The sequence below is a fragment of the Phaethon aethereus genome (genome assembly GCF_964289735.1).
Source record: "Phaethon aethereus genome assembly, chromosome: 4".
Classification (NCBI taxonomy): Eukaryota; Metazoa; Chordata; class Aves; order Phaethontiformes; family Phaethontidae; genus Phaethon; species Phaethon aethereus.
Window position 1 is genome coordinate 66,187,741 of NC_138578.1, and position 19,581 is coordinate 66,207,321.

Consider the following 19,581-nt stretch of genomic DNA (forward strand, 5'->3'; position numbering starts at 1 on the left):
AACCTCTAATCTGCTTTTACTGAAGGTCAGTACCTTTGTCACGCTGTTTTGCTCCAAAGCTCCAGCTTGCATTTCAGATGGAAACAGCCCTTTCCATGACCAGTATTAGCCCTCTGTGAACATGTATCATTTATCATTTTATTGGAAGCAGCTGAAGATGCTCTAAAAATAGATGTGTGAAATGATGGACAGTTCATGATTTGTTGGCATGGAATCAAGACGTGACGGAAGGGACCTGGCGAGCCAATTGTATCCTCACTGCCGAGGTTACCATGGAAGCTTTAACTCTTTACGCTCCCTTTGTCTCTCTTGCTCACATCACTTGTGCAGTACACTTTAATTGTTATGGATGAAGTGTTTTTCACAGTGTAAAATCTACCTGCCCACATTAACTGAAGCTGTCAGACATGATTTAGGTAGCGATGCATATTCTGTCAATTCTCATAGGAGAATGACGGTACCTCTCTGCCAAGGTCTTTGAGGCAAAAAAGTTGAAATGTAAATAAATTCTCATTTGTGTAAATGTAAATATATTTACATAGTGATAATTTAAGCAAAAGATCCCCAGTGAGGAAGGAAAAAGTAAAGACAGCAAAAATAAGGAAAAGTGAAATCTCTTACTCAAGTCTCTTCAGCTGGTTTCTTTGTGGTCTACAAGTGGCCCACTTCTCACCCACCCTTCAGTTCAACTCATCCTCTCAGTATCCTTGTAACTCTGAACCTTTTTTCCTTTTCTGTCATTTCAATATATTTTTCTCCCTCGACTACAACAATACTTAATTTAAATACCTCCTTGTTTAATGCAAGGAACCCACACCTTCTTCCACAAACCACTCCTCAGTTTCTTTCACAAACAAATATTGTATTCTATCTTTTCATCTTCACAGAGAGTGTGTGGAGGAAATAATGACTTTTAAGACTTCCTTAAAATATTGCACTTTCCCACCTGTTGATATCCAAAGTGGATGTAGTGATAAGAACCTTGTTCCCTTTTAACTTCCTATTTTCTTAACCAGGTAACAGAGAAGTCTGACAAGGGCTGTAGTGAGCCTGCCCTCTTTCCAGTTCTTTTATTCCATTAGCCTCAGATTAAAGATAAAAACAATTTTGTATATCAGCAAGTAGGTAAATGGCAGTATTTAGAGTGTGTCCTTTCTGGGACAAATAATTTTTCTAATTTTCTCAGTACTTAAGCCCCAGAGGAATGTTCCTTTTCTCTTTACTTCTGCTCACTGCAACCAGAATAAGAGAGGTGAAACTTTTAATCAGATTCCCTTTGATCTCTCTGATAGTACATAGATAGATCCATCACGTTCTCTCTGCCTTGGAATTTTCTTCTGCCATATTTCAGCATCTTGTGCTCTCACACACTTGAGGTTTTCAAACACATTCCTGGGGTGGGAAAAGCAAATCTGCTTAATTTTTCACTAGCTTCAGTCTCAGAAATATCTGCTCCACTTTGATTTGAACCTACAAAATAAAAATGCATTCTGTCTGAATGTTTTACATTTGTAATGGTTATAACTGCTTCTCATGGCAAGCAGTGCCATAATTTTAACTGAAGTATGATAATCAGATCCAGCTAGAATGGTCTTGTCTTTGAGTTGGATTCATTGTCACAAGATCTATTTATTCCATGACTTAAGGGGTATGTCTTTGCCTGAATACAATCTCAAAAATCTTGTATTTGTTTGGATCTCCCAGACTTTCCAGAGTGCCATGGATAATCTGAAAATTTTAGCATGGATGGAAAAAGAGGGATACAGCAATTTGTTTGAACCTCCTAAACGTCGGGCAGCTCATTTAAAAATGTATCTCTGGTCAAGCTAACATCTGAATATATCATCACCAGACATGCTCAGGTCATTTTTTTGGCAGCTGGTCCTCACTAGGCCACATGGGATTGTGCTGTGGGCAGTTCTGTGCAAAAGCTCGAGGGGTTCTCCTTGCCATGGAAATTAATGTGTCTCTGCAGATCAAAAGCAGTACAAGCTTGGCAGATAGGACATGTCCCCACTCACTGGTCTCACTGTGTATGTAGTGATGACTCAGTTTTAGGGAATGGTAAAATCCAGAGGTTTTGTTATTAGTTGTATACATTTTATGGTTTTTTATTATGCATTTGCTGGAAGGTGTTCCAATAGCATGTGCAACGCACTTGAATTCAAAAGTTTATCAGCCTGTTATTTCTAAGTGCTTCCAGGTTTTTCTTTCTCACATTCAACATCAGTAGAGAGCTATGAACTAAGAGGTTTGGATTCTGCTGTTACTATGAAGTCAGAAATTGTGTTATTAACATGTCAATTTTTCATTCCCAGAACATGAAAATCTAAAGTTTGTCAACTCCAATGCTTATATCTAGCCCAGCTAATGCAGTGCAAAAGCAGAGATGGTTAATAACAGTCAGACAGTTGATTCAGCTTCTTCATTCTGGGTTGTCTTCCACTTGTTCCTCACAATGCTTGGATCCAGATTTGATACCACTTTGGGAGGAGGTTGGAATTAAGAAAGTGCTAAACTGAGTTCTTGCATTCCTGATTATTTTTAGCTACAGGATTACCAGAAGCTTCTGTGTCATGGAGCTTCCTATGCCATTTCAGCCAGAACATTATTCATACATTTGATTTTAAAGAATTTGTGGGCTTCAAAAGTTGATTAAGCCATTACCGATGAGAATCCTTATGAAGAAACTCTTTAAAATGACAAAATTTGAAGAATTTTGGAGACTCTTTAATCTTACCCCATAATCAGCTGTTATTCTATAAAATAAAAGTCTGCTCCAGATTACATTTTTTTTCACAGCAAGAGCTGTATTCTGCCTTCTCTTTTTTAATCTTTCACAGCAGACTAGCACACTTAAAGCTATTACTGAAATTGCAATAACAAAATTAGAGTGCTGTTCTAGATATTTAAGGTTTATTATAGCAAACAGACTGAATACCAGGATGGACAACAGGATATGCAAGTTATACTTTTTGGTCTGTAACTGTGTTATGAAAAGTGGCTCGTTACTTCTTAGTTTGTTTCCCTTTCTAAAGGTGAGAAACAAATACTCCTGCAAAATGCTTTTGGGAAATACTTTGAGATTTTGGGTATGGTGTCAAGTCCTACATACTGTTGGTTACAGTATGGGAAAGGCACATATATACAGGAATTAAACAATTTCCAGGATACACTAAGAATACATTGGTGAAGTTGAATTCATAGTAGAAATTGAATTTTCCTTTACATAGAATCCAACTCATAGACAAGAGTATTTACTGAGTAAAGTGCTACTTGTCAGTATTCCTCTTAAGGTAAAATACCAGATCCAATTATCTGCTTCAATAAACCACATTGACAGTGAGGTCTATTGCTTTTCACAGTGTTGTTATTGCTGTCATCCCGATCACATGAAGTGAGATTAACTATGTTCACAGGATTTTGATAAGGTGCAATAGGATGTGCAAATAAGGTCTTTTCTTAAATTTAAAATAAAGAGCAAAAAAAAAAAAAAAAATTGAAGAGCTGTGACTCATTGATGTGCATGTCTATTCATGTACCTTCTGTTTTTAAAAATACAAAGGTACTCTAAAGCACTCCCTCAGCCTATGTTAAAGCAAGCGGAAATATAGAGCTGAATTTTGTGAATATCCTTGATATGGTATTATCTGCCACGTTAAAAAAGCCCAGCCTAAATAAGGCACTGGATTTCAAGCAAACTTGTTTTTTTGGTTTGTTGGGAGGAATGAGGTGGGTTGTGATTTATTTGAAAGAACTGAACCATATTTTAATAAGATAAACTTTTTATTTGACTACAGTTATCCAAAAAACAAGGTACCTGTTTTCAGAGTGACTAAAGGCCTATGTTCCTTGCTTATCGGTTTCTGCAGAAAAAGGAGCTATGGCAAGCAGGCTTTCCATTAGGGTTTGTGCTGCCAGATGCTAGCGGCTGGGAATGGTCCTCTTCCTCCCCTCATCGCACAAGCCGAGCCCAGGTCTCCGAATTAAAGATGATAGTGCCTGCCAACATGAGCAGAGAATTCTGACAACAGCATTTTACTTAGATTTGATGCAAGCGTGAACGATTATGTTGGTCGCAAGGCAATGCAACCCTGGTAATTCTGCATAAGGGACACTCACGTACACCCGCGAGCCACAGCTGGGGTAGCCAGCCGTGCTGCCCGTGGGAGGAGAGGAGGTTCCTCCCTGCCGGACACGGTCCTGCCAGTTTCCTGCTGTGGTGACAGGCCAGGCTTGTGGTACAAACTTTCATACAGCTCTGTTCTCCTTGGTGTGTGTAGTGACAGTGCCCGGGCTGGGAGAGCTGACTTGAAGTCATAGCTGTCCCCCGTCTAAGTTAAGACATAAAATAACATCTAGCTGTCCCTTGCATAAGTTAGTAACTAGTTGCACAGGGATACATAGTAGTTGTAACATGGCTAATCAGTCCCCCGCATTCACGCTCCAGCAATACAAGAGTGCTCCGCAGAGAAAAGCTCTTGTGACCATACGTTCTCCAAAAGCACAGCCAACACGCTGCAAGGCCGGGACACAGCTGGAGAGAAAAAGTACAGAATACCTCATTCTGGCTTTTCCCTTTCATTTTCAGTTAGTAATGTCAAACATAAATCATGAGGTTAAAACGGTAAGCAACAACTTCAAAAAGAAGTCTTGCTCTGCAGTTTTCAGCTGACCCTGGTCACCTTCTTTCCCATGCTGGCATGCTCATATTAAATGATAAATATGAGCATGCTAGCGTGCCATTTAGTACGTCAGTACTGGATAAATGTCATGTATCATTTGAAACTGGTTACATTTTGCACCCATTTTGTACTTTTGGAAAGGACTGTATATTACAAACCAACAGCAAATTAAGTCCAATACCTTTGGGACCACTGGTTTATGTAGGTCTTGCTGCTCACATATTGTGTTACAGATTGCATAGGGGTTTTGTTTGTTTGTTTGTTTGTTTTTAGCGGTGCTCCTTTAATTGGGAGAAGAAAGAGAGACATTATCTCACATATTATTCCTCTGATCCTTGTGAAATCTCATGCTATTCTTTCTCTGTACTCAAAATGGCATTGGACCTACACTAAAACAGGGGCAAAAGTGTGTCCAGATGATTCTTAGCCCAATTTCTCTGAGTGTCTTCTCTAACAAGACATGATCCAACCTCAGCCAAACCATTTTATTTTGTGAAAACAGATGCACTGGAAATCCATCTGTCTTTTTGGATGCTGAAACAGATGCTATTTGGCTTTCCAGTGTCTCTTTGAATTCTGCTCATGGATGACCCATACCTCATTTGTACTTGATTTTCATTTCATTTATCTTGAACCTTGTAATAAAGCTCTCTAGTGTTCAGTAAATTACACGAAATTGAAATCCAGCCACATAAACTGTTAACATGCAATGAGAGAGTTATTTAGGGCTTATCTCTGCCAAGAGATCAACACATTCACGAGTAGAATAATTTATATGTTGAATATTTGGCAGCAGCTCCCTCAGTACAAAGCAGTTTGTCTGCTGGGATACTGAATTCCTCCAAAAGAGTTCATGAGGTCAGAAATATGTATTTCTGATCAAAATTCCCTGAAATGGGTCCTGTCTTAAACATATATTATAGATTAAGTGGTCTCTCCAGCCAAAACTACCATGTCAATGCTAAATTTATTTCATACAACGGACACTGGCTTTTCTTGAATAAATAATGTATACAAGATACGTAATTGCTTTAGCAATCCAGGAACTCTATGACTAGCCCTGATTTCATTTGTCCTTTAACTAATGCAGTGCTTAAAGTGCAAAATCATTGTGCACAGACATTCTCTGGCAGGACTTTCTTTTCCAGTGCAATGGACAAACAGACTGGGGGTCTCCATGTGTTGGCTTTTTCAGTGAACATGATCATAGTACGTATTCATATGAGCCAGGGATACATGCTGACCTCCATTAAACACTGTGTATGTCAGATAATTTTGCTGACTGCAGCTGATCTGAACCTGAGAGGCCAAATCTGCTTATGGAAACAGTAGTATTCAGTGGCTTCCGAACAAAATAAAGACCATGTCCCCATTTGACTTTTCACTTCAGTTAGGTTCCACTTAAATAGAAAGCTAGATGTTTTGCTTAATTTTATTAACATTTATAATTTAGATTATGATATACCTGGGATGATTTTCTGAATGTATTCAACACTACATTCAATGCCTACGGAAGTTTTTAACTGAAATGAGGAAAAATAGAAGAAAGGGTACAATGTACAAAGTAGTCAGTAGTCAGTTTTAATAAAAGTTATGTTTTCCACAGCTGTGGAATAATTTAGAATTTATTCTGGATGATTCTGGAATTTCTATATTTGTATGTTAGGAAAAATGCATTTCCCCCAAAATTTTTTTTCCCTTTTTGAAAAAACTTTTTTAAAAATAACTGGAACATTTTAGATGTTCAGTTTTCCGATTAAAAAAATGCACCAAAACATCATAAGTAGGATGTATATGAAAGGACATATGAAAATTAGTTGACTGCTTCAAAGAATTCTAGGAGCTTCAGTTTAAATTTTTTAGACCAGATCTGCTTCTGTGGGAGACAGATTTACAGAGACCTATGAATAAGACAAGAATAAATGGGTTCAAATAGCAGCAAGAGAGATTGGGGGAAATACAGGATTGGGGTCAGGGGTCAATTTTTCTAGAGTGATAAAGTACCAGAGGTCTTAGGGGGGTTATACTCTAATTCTTTTTATGTTTTTAAAAATGTTTGTCAGAAAAGTACAATGCAAGTGTCTGGACCAGGTGGATTCCTTAAAGACCTTAAAATTCTACAACTTTATAACTCTGAGTCTGCAGACTTCTTTGAAAAATATTTTTAGTTGATGCTTCTCTCAGTGCTATTCTTCACAAACTATATTTTAATTTTACTTTCCCAAATAAATATTTGTGGTTTGTTATTGTTGTCTTGCATAGGCCATGTTTTCTAAGGACTCATTCAACTTCAGGGAACCCATTTTTGAAACTTGAAGTATAAGGTCAATATGTATTTAGCTCTCAGCAGAGCTAGGTGCATCTCTGATGATTATCAGTAAAATATTGCTCTGGTTTCAGATAATTATTATATTAAATTTTTAACTTGACACTTCTACTATCGCAACAGCATGAAGTAGTCATTTGAGAATAAGATTGATTTCAAAGCTTCATGCACAGAAGAAGTTTCACCGATGTAAGCCATCAGAATGAGGAATGACTCCCTGCAAATTATGCAGTTTTTCAAAATGTCTCTGAATTTATTCTGTATCATTGAAAATTGTTGCCATGTGAAATGAAAAAAAAAAAGTCTACTAACCTTCCCTGCATGCAGAACTTCTTTGATTATAGGAATATCTCAAAAACTCTCATACCTAGTTAATTATCACACTGTAGTTTGCCAAATGTTTGGTTCTTTTACTGACCATTTGATTTCTTTTTTTAATGAGAAGCTGTGAAATGCCTAATATTGATGACTTTTCAATGCCATAATTACCAAACAACTGCTACGCACAGTAATTAACAGCTCATTGAGAAGAAGGATCAACATTATTCTGATGTCACAAACAGTATTGTTAGAGCTAGCACATAAATATTTAGCTTAGGAATGTGTCATCATACTCCTGAAATTCATAGACTTTTATACCTATGAATTACAGCTTACTGGTTACACAGACTATAACATAGGTTTAAAAGGCATTCTGGGTTCTCTCTCGATATTACATCAAATAGTTCTTTGGTATTTTCCCTACATTTATCAGAATGATGCACTCTATTATTTTTACAGAGGCTAGCAGTTGGATTAAATTTGTTATTAATCAAAAAAGCTACATCCAGGGCTTTCTTTTGTAGCATTTTATCCTGTGCTTGCTAGAATTGTACTTAACTGATATGTTTTAAGACCACCTAGCAAGGATACAGCGTAAACAGACCTGTGAAAAAACACGTGACAGAAGTTCAGTTCTTCCTGTAGTCAAAACCAGCATATTATATCTGCATGTATGTTTTTTTAAAAATAGGGAGAAACTCCTTGTATAGAAATGACAGAACTATCAAACAGATCATGGTGTAAAGCCACAGCAAAGATGTTTGTCAGGGTGTCATTGGTAATGTATTGAACATGGTATACACAGCCATAGCTGAGCATAGACAGTAGAATAGAATCCTCATATTGAATGGGTAGAACATCACATGCAGTTCATACCAGTGAGTTATTCACTAAGGAGTGAATGTATGTGTCTGCATTTTGATAAATTCAAAGAGGATGCTTTGTCTTACTGTACCAGTATTTCTGATCCATCCATTGGTTGGCAGTGTAGAAAAGATTGATTGTAAGAAAAGACTGATTGTAAGAAAAGATTGTAGGAAACATTGATATTTCACTTTGACAATGGGATACTGGATAGGAAGAGATGGTTAATGTGCCACATCAATAAAAACTGCTCTGAGATCACTGTCACTTGATACACAACTAAATTGTCAAAATATAGTAATCTATGCCTCAAATGCAAGGTAACCTCTACTGCAATAACAGGTCAAAATACAACCTGGAAAAAGCAGAGGCAAATTTTCTCTTTGTAATTTGATGTTCATATTTCAAGTGATTAGTGCTGGGGACAAAGGAGAACAATGAGAACTTTGTCAAAAAATGGAAGCTACAGGACTACACATGCTGTTAGTGATTGGCAACGTCAGCAGGAGATAGTGCAAAGGTACAAAGCAGACAGAGATGAAGAAAAATTATACTGAAATGAAAAGTGCTGCAAGCAATGAAATTAAAAGACTGCTTCAAAAATAAAGTCACACAATACTCAGCCAGCATGGAAATAGTCAAGCCCACAGGCCATGGCAGGCAGATTGCAAAATAAGCATCATAAAGCCATAGATCCAGGTTTGTAGTGTTTCTAGAGATATAACCATGGGAAAAATCCTGAGCCTAGTTCTGTTCCTTGGAGGTGGAAGACATGCAATGGGATACTGTGGAGGTCCTATGTAGGGTTTGGAGGATGTGTACCACAGCTCAGCTCTGCAGGACCCTTTCACTGAGGAAGCAGTGGAGCCAACATTGTGGAGAAGGTGGATATTGGGAAACAGTAGTAGCAAACTCATCTTGCCATCTTCCTGTGGCCTGCCTTCCTCATGAGCAGCAAGACTAAAAAGAAGTGGTGGACTCTGCTCCAGCCACCAGTACTGCTGCATTACATCTCTGTGGAAGAGCTCTCTGCTCCCGTGGGCTCCCTCTGCCAGACCCTGCTGTTTGCTTTGACTATGGAGCTCAGGTTTTGTTTTCTGATGCAAAACACTGCAAATGATCCAGAGGGAAGAAAACCCAAAGGTTCGCTAAAGTTACATTTGAAGCATATTGATAAAGCTAAAGATGACTGTAAGACGCGTTACTTCCAGGCATTCCCATGTTGTGTATGTAGGTATGTATATATTTGATTTCACAGTTCTCCTGTACTCTGATAAGGCTATATTCATGGCTGAATCTAAATTACATTCTAAAATTAATTTCTAGGTAACAATCTTAGGATGCCATTTGAACCCTCTGGTTCCCAGCGCAGGGAAAACAAAGTGTTTCAGAATCTCTTTTCCTTCTTCTATACTGCTCTTTCTTTAGCTCTGTTCAGTTTTAGACTTTACTGTTTTTGCAGGAGATTTTGAAAAATTGGTCTGAAGGTCTTTAAATTACTTTCATTTTAACCTATCTAGCACAATTTCAGTGTTAGTACTTTTCCAGACAGAGAGCACAGACACAATGTACTTGCTTCAAATAAATTTTTAAGTCATCCCATATGAAGGGAAGCATTCAATTTTGTTTGCTGGTTTTACTCTGCAAAATATTTTAATCACCTGACAGCATGTGGAAATTAATCGTTTCTCTGTCATGTACACTGACACGCAGCTTGGTGAAAGAGTTTTACTAGGTCATCATGCACTGCATGTAACCCCTGATGCTTGTCCTTACAGTGCTCAACCTTACAACTTGAGTAGGCAGTTTTATGTTTTCAATAGATGACAAGAAAATATTAATACCGGTAACAAAAAAATCTCATGGAAAAAGATTGATTATTCTTTGTTTTGTGACAGTCTATCCTTCAGGCCTGGTAGACCTGGGTCATCTGGAGCCCCTAAGTGACCATACTCTATCTATGGTTGCCTCCTGTCTTCCTTTATTGCTGCCTCGCTTTTAATTACTGTAACTCTGGTTCAGTGTTTTCATTCTTTGTTATTTTTTATTCCTGAGGAATAGACACATTCTCACCGTCATCTACCCCTTACCTCTACTTTCTCATGTAAACTACACAAAACAGAGCTATGGTTGCCTATCGTCTAGTTTATCCACAATGAAGAAAAGAATTTGCATGGATCACAGTGTAATTTTTGTGGTGGAAGAGAATATGAGGAATGAACATCAATCAAAAAACTGATGAGGTATTCAGAGAAAGCAATAGGAAACACAAAATAAATAAATACTTAACTGCAGCAAGGCTTTTCAGGATTCCCATTTGTTTTTTGTTTGTTTCAACAAGTGAGGTGCATTAAATGTCATATTTCATATTGATTTACATTTCTGAACTCCCTGGAACACTCAGAGCTCTCTTCATCATATATTGCCAGTGAATAAAAAAGCAGAGCAAATATTATCTGGCCTCTCATAGAAATTCTTATAAGATATTAAAATGAAAGAGCAACACTTTGACACTTTTAAAGATTAATATGTAAACAAATTTCAGTGTCTTATTTGTTCTTTGTGTCTCCACTGGGTCTGTCTTTGCTCCTGAAATTTCCACACCAAGAAGATTACCAGCTGACACAGAAACATGTTGACATTCCAGACCCAAGTGTAGAAGGTATAAATTAATACCTAATCTTTCCAGTGCAGCAAATCTGAATTTAAATAAAAGCAGCTTTCAAAAAGCATAGAGTTCTGAGGACTAAAGAACCAATAGAATTACTCATTTGTTTAAGAAGGAGTAATATTTTCGGTATACAAATGACCACTTCATAAATAAAAATATTCACTGGATACCAAAGAGTGTAATAATAGAGGAAGAAAGTGGTAGTACGGGCATATATGTTGCATAAAGGCAGGAGAGGGAGAGAGAATTTAGATAACAGGAAGAATTTTCTGCCTATTAATTAAGAGTAGCTCGGCTGAGTTTAGCAATGTTGAAAGTCTCCAAGTCTTGTTTCTTGAACAGAAATCTTCTGTTCATTTCAAAAGCAAATGTCACTACTTTATGTCTCTCTGGACTGTTGCGCTAATGTTCTTCAAACCTATGCTGTAAAGATCACACATGCAACTGAACTAGTTCGGACCGACTGCTGAGACTGCTAACTCAAGTGTTTGTGTCTGTACCTCAGTCCACATGAAAGAGCCATCTATTCTTGTCACCTGGTCTAAACCAACCATTGACAGTTATTTAGTATCAATGAGATAAACATTGCTATTAAAAATATGGTTGCTGTAAGTTATTTGTAAGATATTTTTTCACCATGAGAAAAATGGTACAATCTCCCTTATTCTTCATGCACCCTAACGCCACTTCAGTTAGTTTCTGTAATAAGATGGCTTAGCATCTCCCTCCTATCAAAAAAAAAAGCTGCTAGCAAAACTAAGACTCTGATGTTTGAACTTGCAATGAGCTTTGCTTAGGCCCATGGATTTGTTTGTATGAGGTTCATACATGATATAGGTCTGCAGGAAAAATTTAAGATACGTTGCTGAGTTGTTAAGAAGAAACTTGTTGGGTTCCTTCATAGTACTCCAAGTAGGTTAATTGGGCAGAGTTGGAAACTGAGTACATCTGTCAGCTTGCTTTATTTCCTTTATAAATGTTGATTAGCTTTTTATAACCAGTCTGGAAAAAAAAAATGAACTTGTCACTCTTTTGTTCTGTCATTTGTCTTAATAAAAACTTCTGGGAAAAGTGGAAGCTCACCCTTTGGACTAGAAATACACCCAGCAGCATGCTAGTGCTTCAGTCAGGCTGTAAGGCTCAGTGGACGTTGGTTTCAGATTTCCCCAGCTTTTTGGATCTGTTTGTTTTGTGGTTGTTTGGGTTTTTTTTAAGCAGAACTATGAAAGATACTGTCTTGCCCCAATCTCTCAAGCTGTTTTCCATAGGCATATGAGTTAGGCTTTCCTGTGACTCTTTTACTGTTGTTTGGCATAACAGTCTCTTGTTGTCTGCAGTGAGCTACCAATGAACCAACAAGGGATGAGGAGGAAAAGTCTGGCAAACATCCACATGCTGCATCAGCTGAACTGGAGGAACTCTTCTGTCAGTCTCTTATTTTGAAGCTGCAGATAAGTTTCCTAAACATATTTATGATAAAGTTAACTTAACACGATGTTCACAGCTAAAGTCCGCAGGAAGCTTGACAGTTTTTCAATAATATGCAGCAAAAAAGGTAGCAAGAAGCAGAATGTGTTTCCAATTATTAATTATATTTCTAATTGTTGATGATGTGCATTTTCCTTTTGCTATCTGGATGAAAATTTTACCACATTGTGTCACAAAATTCTCACCCTCTGTCTATAGCTATGGGTTCAAAAATGACAGCATCCACATCTCTGTACCACAGAAACTGGTGGCACAGAGAGAACAGATGCAGTAATATGTCAGAACATTAAGGGTCCGTATTAGATCCAGCAACATTTCTTACGAATGAAGTCTAACTTATGAATAAGTAAGTCTAGCATTATTGCTTGAGTGGGTTAACAGCTCAACATTCTCTAGAAGCACACAGTGGCCAGGTATGGCAGTAGTATTGTCAGGACTGGCCTTGAAGGTGATGGCAAAAATTTTGTATATGATGCAGTGGATCCATTAGAAATGTAAAGGAAGGTCTGAGATGGAGTGGTAAAGCAGAATGATGATCTTTGCAGCAGTATCCTGAGGGGATAAAGAGGAACAAGACAGCACTTGGCAAAGGCAGAAAAGAGAAAGTCACAACAGCTGAGGAAAAACTTTTCATGGCAAAACCATGGAAGTCTAAATTAAAAGTTTAGTTGTCTGACAGGGAAAAAAACCACTGAATCTTAGAGCTGTTGCACTGAAGGAATTAGATATACCCTAGATTTGAAAGTATAAAAAGAGAAATAAATAAGACATAATACCCAGGTTAAAGGGCTGCAGGACTGACAGGACTAGGAAAGTTTCAGTGAAACTACTTGTGTCGCAAGTGTTAGCTCACACGCTTACACCTTGGCAGTTTCTAACTGTTTCTTGGCCGTTTCCAACACAGTTTCTTAAACAATATTGAATGTAATCACTGAATCACAGAATCACTAAGGTTGGAAAGGACCTTCAAGATCATCAAGTCCAACCATTAATCCAGCGCCACCATGTTCCCTAAACCATGTCCTGAAGCACCACATCCACACGTTTTTTGAACACTTCCAGAGATGGCGACTCTACCACCTCCCTGGGCAGCCTGTTCCAATGCTTGACCACCCTCTCAGTGAAGACATTTTGCCTAATATCCAATCTAAACCTCCCCTGGCACAACTTGAGGCCATTTCCTCTCGTCCTATCACTAGTTACTTGGGAGAAGAGGCCAACACCCTCGTCGCCACAACCCCCTTTCAGGTAGTTGTAGAGAGCGATAAGGTCTCCCCTCAGCCTCCTCTTCTCCAGACTGAACAACCCCAGTTCCCTCAGCCGCTCCTCATAAGACTTGTGCTCCAGACCCCTCACCAGCTTTGTTGCCCTTCTCTGGACACACTCCAGCACCTCAGCATCCTTCTTGTAGTGAGGGGCCCAAAACTGAACACAGGATTCGAGGTGCAGCCTCACCAGTGCCGAGTACAGGGGCACGACCACTTCCCTACTCCTGCTGGCCACACTATTGCTGATACAGGCCAGGAGGTGTGGGTCATGTTGTACTAACAAGTCTGATGAAGTACATTGAAATAAGATGCTGGAGGCCTGCTACCACCTGTTGCGTCCCACAGCTGCGTGAGGCATTGAACATGAACTATTTGAGACCATGTGCCATTCAGAGAAAATTAAATATCATAAAACACCACCCCTTGACCCACTGTGACTATCTCAAAATTTGAAATGAAGCTTGTTGGATTAGTTCTTCATTGCTTAAGATGCATAGGAGTTTTACAAATGACAGTTAATAACTTCCTTGTAATTCTATGTGACAGGAATTTCTCTGCAGTTTGGAAAATGATCAATATATCCCCTCAAGTCCAAACACTTGAAAAATCATTATGTTTCTTAGGAGAAAAATCCTTTCTAATAAATAGATAGCACAAACAAATCATGAGAACAGCTGAGCTTCATCTGTGGAATTACAACAGCCAAGTATTTTTCAGCTTCAGTTTCCACAGAGTGTTTTAAAATATAGTTGTCTGATGTTTTTAAGACATTGAACTTTTTTGAAGATTTTTTCTTTTCAATGAGGTTTAAGGACCTCCAGTAAAGATGGAGTTATCAGAATGATGTTTTTCCATGTGATGAAAAAATTTCTGTCTTCTAATGACATATAGTTCATGGTCACAGTTAGTATGACATCCACATCGGTTTCCAGAAATATACGCTACCTGATTCAGGGAGCCGCATTTTCACTGTATGAAAAGGGATAAACTTGAAATATAATTCCATTTTAAGGGCTCCAGAATACCCACATACTATTTAGAAGACTATTTAGAATAACTGACATATTGACAGATTTTGTGCTGCTTCTGACATTTACAGCAACTCAAAATTTTGAAGAGTGATGTTATGATATTATCCAGATCTTCAGCTGTACTTTTTAACTGGGAATACATCTCAGCTGGCTGGTGAGGATGTTTTATGTCAAAGTCTTTGAAAAGTCTGCTTATGAATATTGTAATACATAACTTTTTCTATTTTAATCAGTTCTGTAAAAGCACAGGATTTACGCATTGCCATCCAAATATGCCAAGTGTGAAGAGCCAGAACTTCTGCTTCATGACTACATCTTGCCCCCCTTCCAATGACCGGAGACAATTTAGGTGAGATACAACCTCCATGCCAGCCCACAAAATTATTACTGCCTGTTGACATGGGGCTGAAATGCCTGTTTAGGGAGTCATCATGCATATCAGTAGTATGGCTTCTGGGTGGGACTGGGAAGTAGTCTTCTTCTGACATGCCTTAGGCATCATCATGGCTGAACTGTGGCAACTACTTGAGTTGTGGCAAGTGAAAAACACTGGACACTGTTTGGGGTGTAAACTTAGATAAAAGCTGTGAAAAGGGAGAAATAAAGTACTGTGATGTCAGATTGCTGTACTCTTTTTTTTTTTTTTTTTAACCAGTGCTTAATCTGGGTAAGATCCTATGGAAGTCAAGCCACATTGGCTCAATTCGTAGAGGAAAGTTGCAAGGTGTGGGTCATTATAAGATTTAACATTTATAATGGATGAATGCATCATAGCATTTTGTATCCTCTCTTTGGATTCATTAAATATTTGCTAAGAAAGAGGGTTAGATTAAAAGATAAAAGTCTGTATCTTTTTGCTGGTTTTCTTGGTCTTTGATGAGCTAGAAGATTTACTGGTTTGTTTGGTTTTTTTAATTCCATTTATGTTTTATTTTATTCTCTTGATTTCTTATGTGAGTAAATCTAAGAGAGAGAAAAAGAGAGACTAAAGTCTAATAACAGTTACCTGCTGATATAATACAGTATTTGCATTTACCATACATCAAGATTTTCCGGCCCATTTTCTCCTTTAGAAAGAAAGAATGTTTTATCCCCTTTTAAGATTAAAAAATATAAATTTATTTTAAATAGCCACTCAGAATAAATATTTTAATTTTATTTGATGTTGGAATACTTATTCAAATCTGTCCTTATTAAAGATAGGAGAAAAATATTACTTAACTTTGTAGTAAGTTGCAGGGACATGACTTTTATAGCAATCGTTAGATTGCTTTAGTTTTACAACATGATTTTTACCCTCATCATATGCATGCTTAAAAATATTTAGGTTGCTCTCAGTCAAAATCAAGAAATTGTAGCTTCTATTAGAGGTTCTCTTCTCAGACTTTATGTATGACTTGGGACTCACAGTGGTGCTACTTCATTTCGGCTTTCTCTGGCTGTGCATAGATGTCCTGTTTGTACCCCGCTCTGCCAGCTAGCTCAACCACTAACTACCCTGCTGACAATGACAGCCTTCCCCAAAATCCGTTAGTGCAGCAGTGCGTGTCTGCATCCCAGTTTGCTTTATGCAGTCATCAAGGTTAGTGCGGATCGCTAATCTGAACTTTTTAAACAAATCCAACTGATTTTGATTTATGCAGGCCAGGGTCCCATAAAGTATTTCAGCAGGTGGTAAGGAATATCAGAGGATAGTAATCATTCTCATGGAAGCCTTGATGAAAACCTGAGAGTGGCTTAACGGTATTCAGATGAATATTAAATGGGACTCCATCTGTAGACCTACTCATCACTTTTCAGCCTAAATTGATTTGGTCTTTTTTAACATTAACATTTCATGATGTATAGCATTAAGCAATAGCAGTAAGATTAACGGTATCAAGGATCGTAGCCATAGTAATGTAAATAGAGTCACTGTACTGTGGTTTAGAGCTCCGTCACAGGATGAGGAGTGACCATTTAGATATGTCCCTAGATCAAAATTTAACCAGTGCATTCAATTTAATATATTTACTCTCATGATAAAAGCCATGCAAAATGGTTTGATGAAAAGGAGGCAGCGTCTGTAACACTTCCTAGGCTGAAACCTTTTATCTGCAGTTATACCTAAGAAAAACACAGCTGTGTGCTGTTGCGTATAAAACACCTATATGGCGTACTAATTTATGCATTAATATCTTTTCTCCCATTCCGATGTCCTCCATTCCTACTTGTCTTGTAGACCTTTTCCAAGTTTAATGCCACAATATATTAAGGCTTGAGTAGCTAGACAAGAGAGAAAACAGGGATTCAATATTTGCAAGTATGTTAGCTACATTCTTCCTGTCATGTTTTGATAAAACTGTATAAGGAAATGAAGCTCACTTTATTTTTTTTTTAATGGAAGGCAAAGAAGAAGCCAACAGGCCACTTCACTGGTTTTGGCAAGGTATTTGGAGAGAGAAATAATTATGTTATGCAGTTTGTAATCCTAGCTGTCAATAGAGTCAACTCCATTTTGGATGGATGGGATCAGGGATAACTTTGTGCTGTTTTGTGTTCCTGCAGGAGAAACATCTTTTCTAAGGTTTTATAAAGTTTTGCTAAAAAGCAATGACCTAATGAGGGAAGGTATATCTAACTGCATATTAGATTACCTGTACGTATATCAAAAGGAGAGGAAAAAAAAAAGGACATTCTTATGGCTGATTCACAGCACTTGAGAAACCCAAGTTTAGTGACAGCTCTCTTGCAAAGTCCTAGCCTTCCCTGGAGATTATTGTTCTTACTGTGCTTTGGCATCCATCTGTAAAACTGGAGTAAAACTAATTCCTTCCTTTTTTCTGTACTACTTTGCTGTGGCTTGGAAGAAGTCTCAGAATTAACCATAGGTGCAGTAGATGTACACCCCTGGGAAAAATTGTTTACTTAGCCCGTACTGGAGGAGGCAGATCCCAGCCAGCGGATCTCCATGTGCGTATTTTGTCTAGTCCCTGCCAGCCCTGGAGTCCAGGTTTGCAGGGCAATGGCAGCCGCCCTCTTTGCAGAACCGTCACCACAAGCTCTGCTTTCCAGTTTTCTACTCTTGGCTTTGAGTCAGTATGACTGCCACAAAAGAAGTAAGTAATGGGTCTTTTAAAAAAGTGCTTTCATTTCAACATTTACAGCAGACCAATACTAATAAAAGCTATTAAGGAAAATGAATATGTCAGTTCGGGTGGCAACGTTGCGTGTACCCAAACACAGCTTGTGTCAAGCTTTTGGGTAAAGGCATACAGATTGCAGATGTTATGTTGCTGCTGATGATAAATTAGCCCATTTTAGTCCCACATTGAAGGGGAGCTGGACCAACTGTCCTTAAAGCCATTGATAAGATGGCTTAGAAGGGAAAGATATTTAGCCTTGACTGGAACAAAGATTAAATAAGAGAAAGAAGAAGAATGTCAGAAGATAGTTTGCAGCAAATAAAGGCAAAGACACCCAAAAAAAAAGCGGCCTGCAGAAATGACACCAATACGATATTTAGGATGGAGTGTTAAACCTTAGGTTCTCTGGCAGAAAAAGCCTAAGCAGCTTCAGGGAGTCCAATCCCCAGCAAAAAAAGCACAGAATAGTGACAAGTGAACATTACGTTATATGGATTTACCTATCCACTGTAGAAATACATTTGTTAGCCCCCTTACTCCCACTTCATTCCACTGTTTTCAGTAATGATAACACCCATCATAACGCAGGTATACCTGGGGGACTGAGAAGTTGCTGCCGGTTCTCACATGAGACAGTGATTTGTTATGAATCTTATCCAAGGAAAGACAGAAAACCAAGCCCTTGGCAGTAATTGATTCCAACCATGTGGGGGACAGTACTCTACCAGACAGGATTAAATTTGCGGCAGTTGTTCCCCTGCTCAGTTTTGCTGCAACAGAGATGCTGTTTTTCTAACGTAAATTCCTTCTTAGATGCTAAATTATTAAAGAATTCGAAGAGTAAATCCTTAACCATTAATAGCATTGTGCGCTGCATGGACAGTGTCAGTGTTGCAAACTGTTGTAGACAGTCCAGTGCCCGTTACTGGTGTAAGATACCAATTCAGTCCTGTGGTTAGTATTCATGCATTTCACCGCTAATATTTTCCATGGAAAATACTTTGTTTAGCAACTATTACTGAGGTGAGAAACCATCAAAAAAATAATGAGCTTGCTTTTCCTTCTTCTCAATCTGTTCTTTTCAATATTTTTTTCTAAATAAGCCCCCATGCTTAATAAGCCTTAGAGAACTTGAGACAGCATATTTGGGGTTTTTTTGTTTTAATTACACACACACACAAAAGATTCCTAATGCACGGCTGTGCATAAGATGCTATGTATTGCCATGTGCAACAGTCTGTGTCTCATGGTGCTGAGGCAGCTGTTTTACCCGGAGGAGCTAACTGGGAAGTTGGCAGGTCGCACCCCGGCAAACCCTCCTCCCCAGCACCACGAGGGAAAGCCACAGCTGGATGAGGCGAGGGCTGACTCTCGCTCCGGCTGTGGGTGAACGCACCTTCCTCACGGCAGCGGTTTTCATCCCGAATCCTCGCCCAGCCGCCGGCGAGCACCTTCCCTCGTGTGGCTCTCAGGCCCGAGCTGTCCCTCCGCGCCCAACGCGTTTCCCAGGCAACGGGCTCTGCGCACCGACGCTGCCTCCCGCCGCGGCCCGGGGAGCGGCCGCTGCCCAGATGTGCCGCCGGCGCTCCCGGCGCCGCCTTCTTCCCGGGGACGTCTCCCGGGTGGCCTCGGGGAGGGAGGGGGGTCCTCGGGCGGCCAGCCCCCGCTTCCCGCAGGGCCGCCCGGCTGCGGCGGCGCCGGGTGGTCCCGGCAGGCCGGTGTCGATCCGCCCGCCTCTCCCGGCCGCTGCTCGGGCGGACGGGATGTGCTCCCTCCCGCTCCCCTCCCGCTCGCCCCCTTCC

The 19,581-nt window shown here is 39.2% G+C and overlaps 1 protein-coding gene across 4 annotated transcripts in view; it reads left to right on the forward strand.

Annotated features, from left to right (window-relative positions):
* KCNIP4 (potassium voltage-gated channel interacting protein 4) overlaps nucleotides 1–19,581 on the forward strand; it is a gene marked incomplete at its 5' end in the record, with an annotated part of 489,155 nt that overhangs the window by 235,784 nt on the left and 233,790 nt on the right. The window lies entirely within an intron of this gene.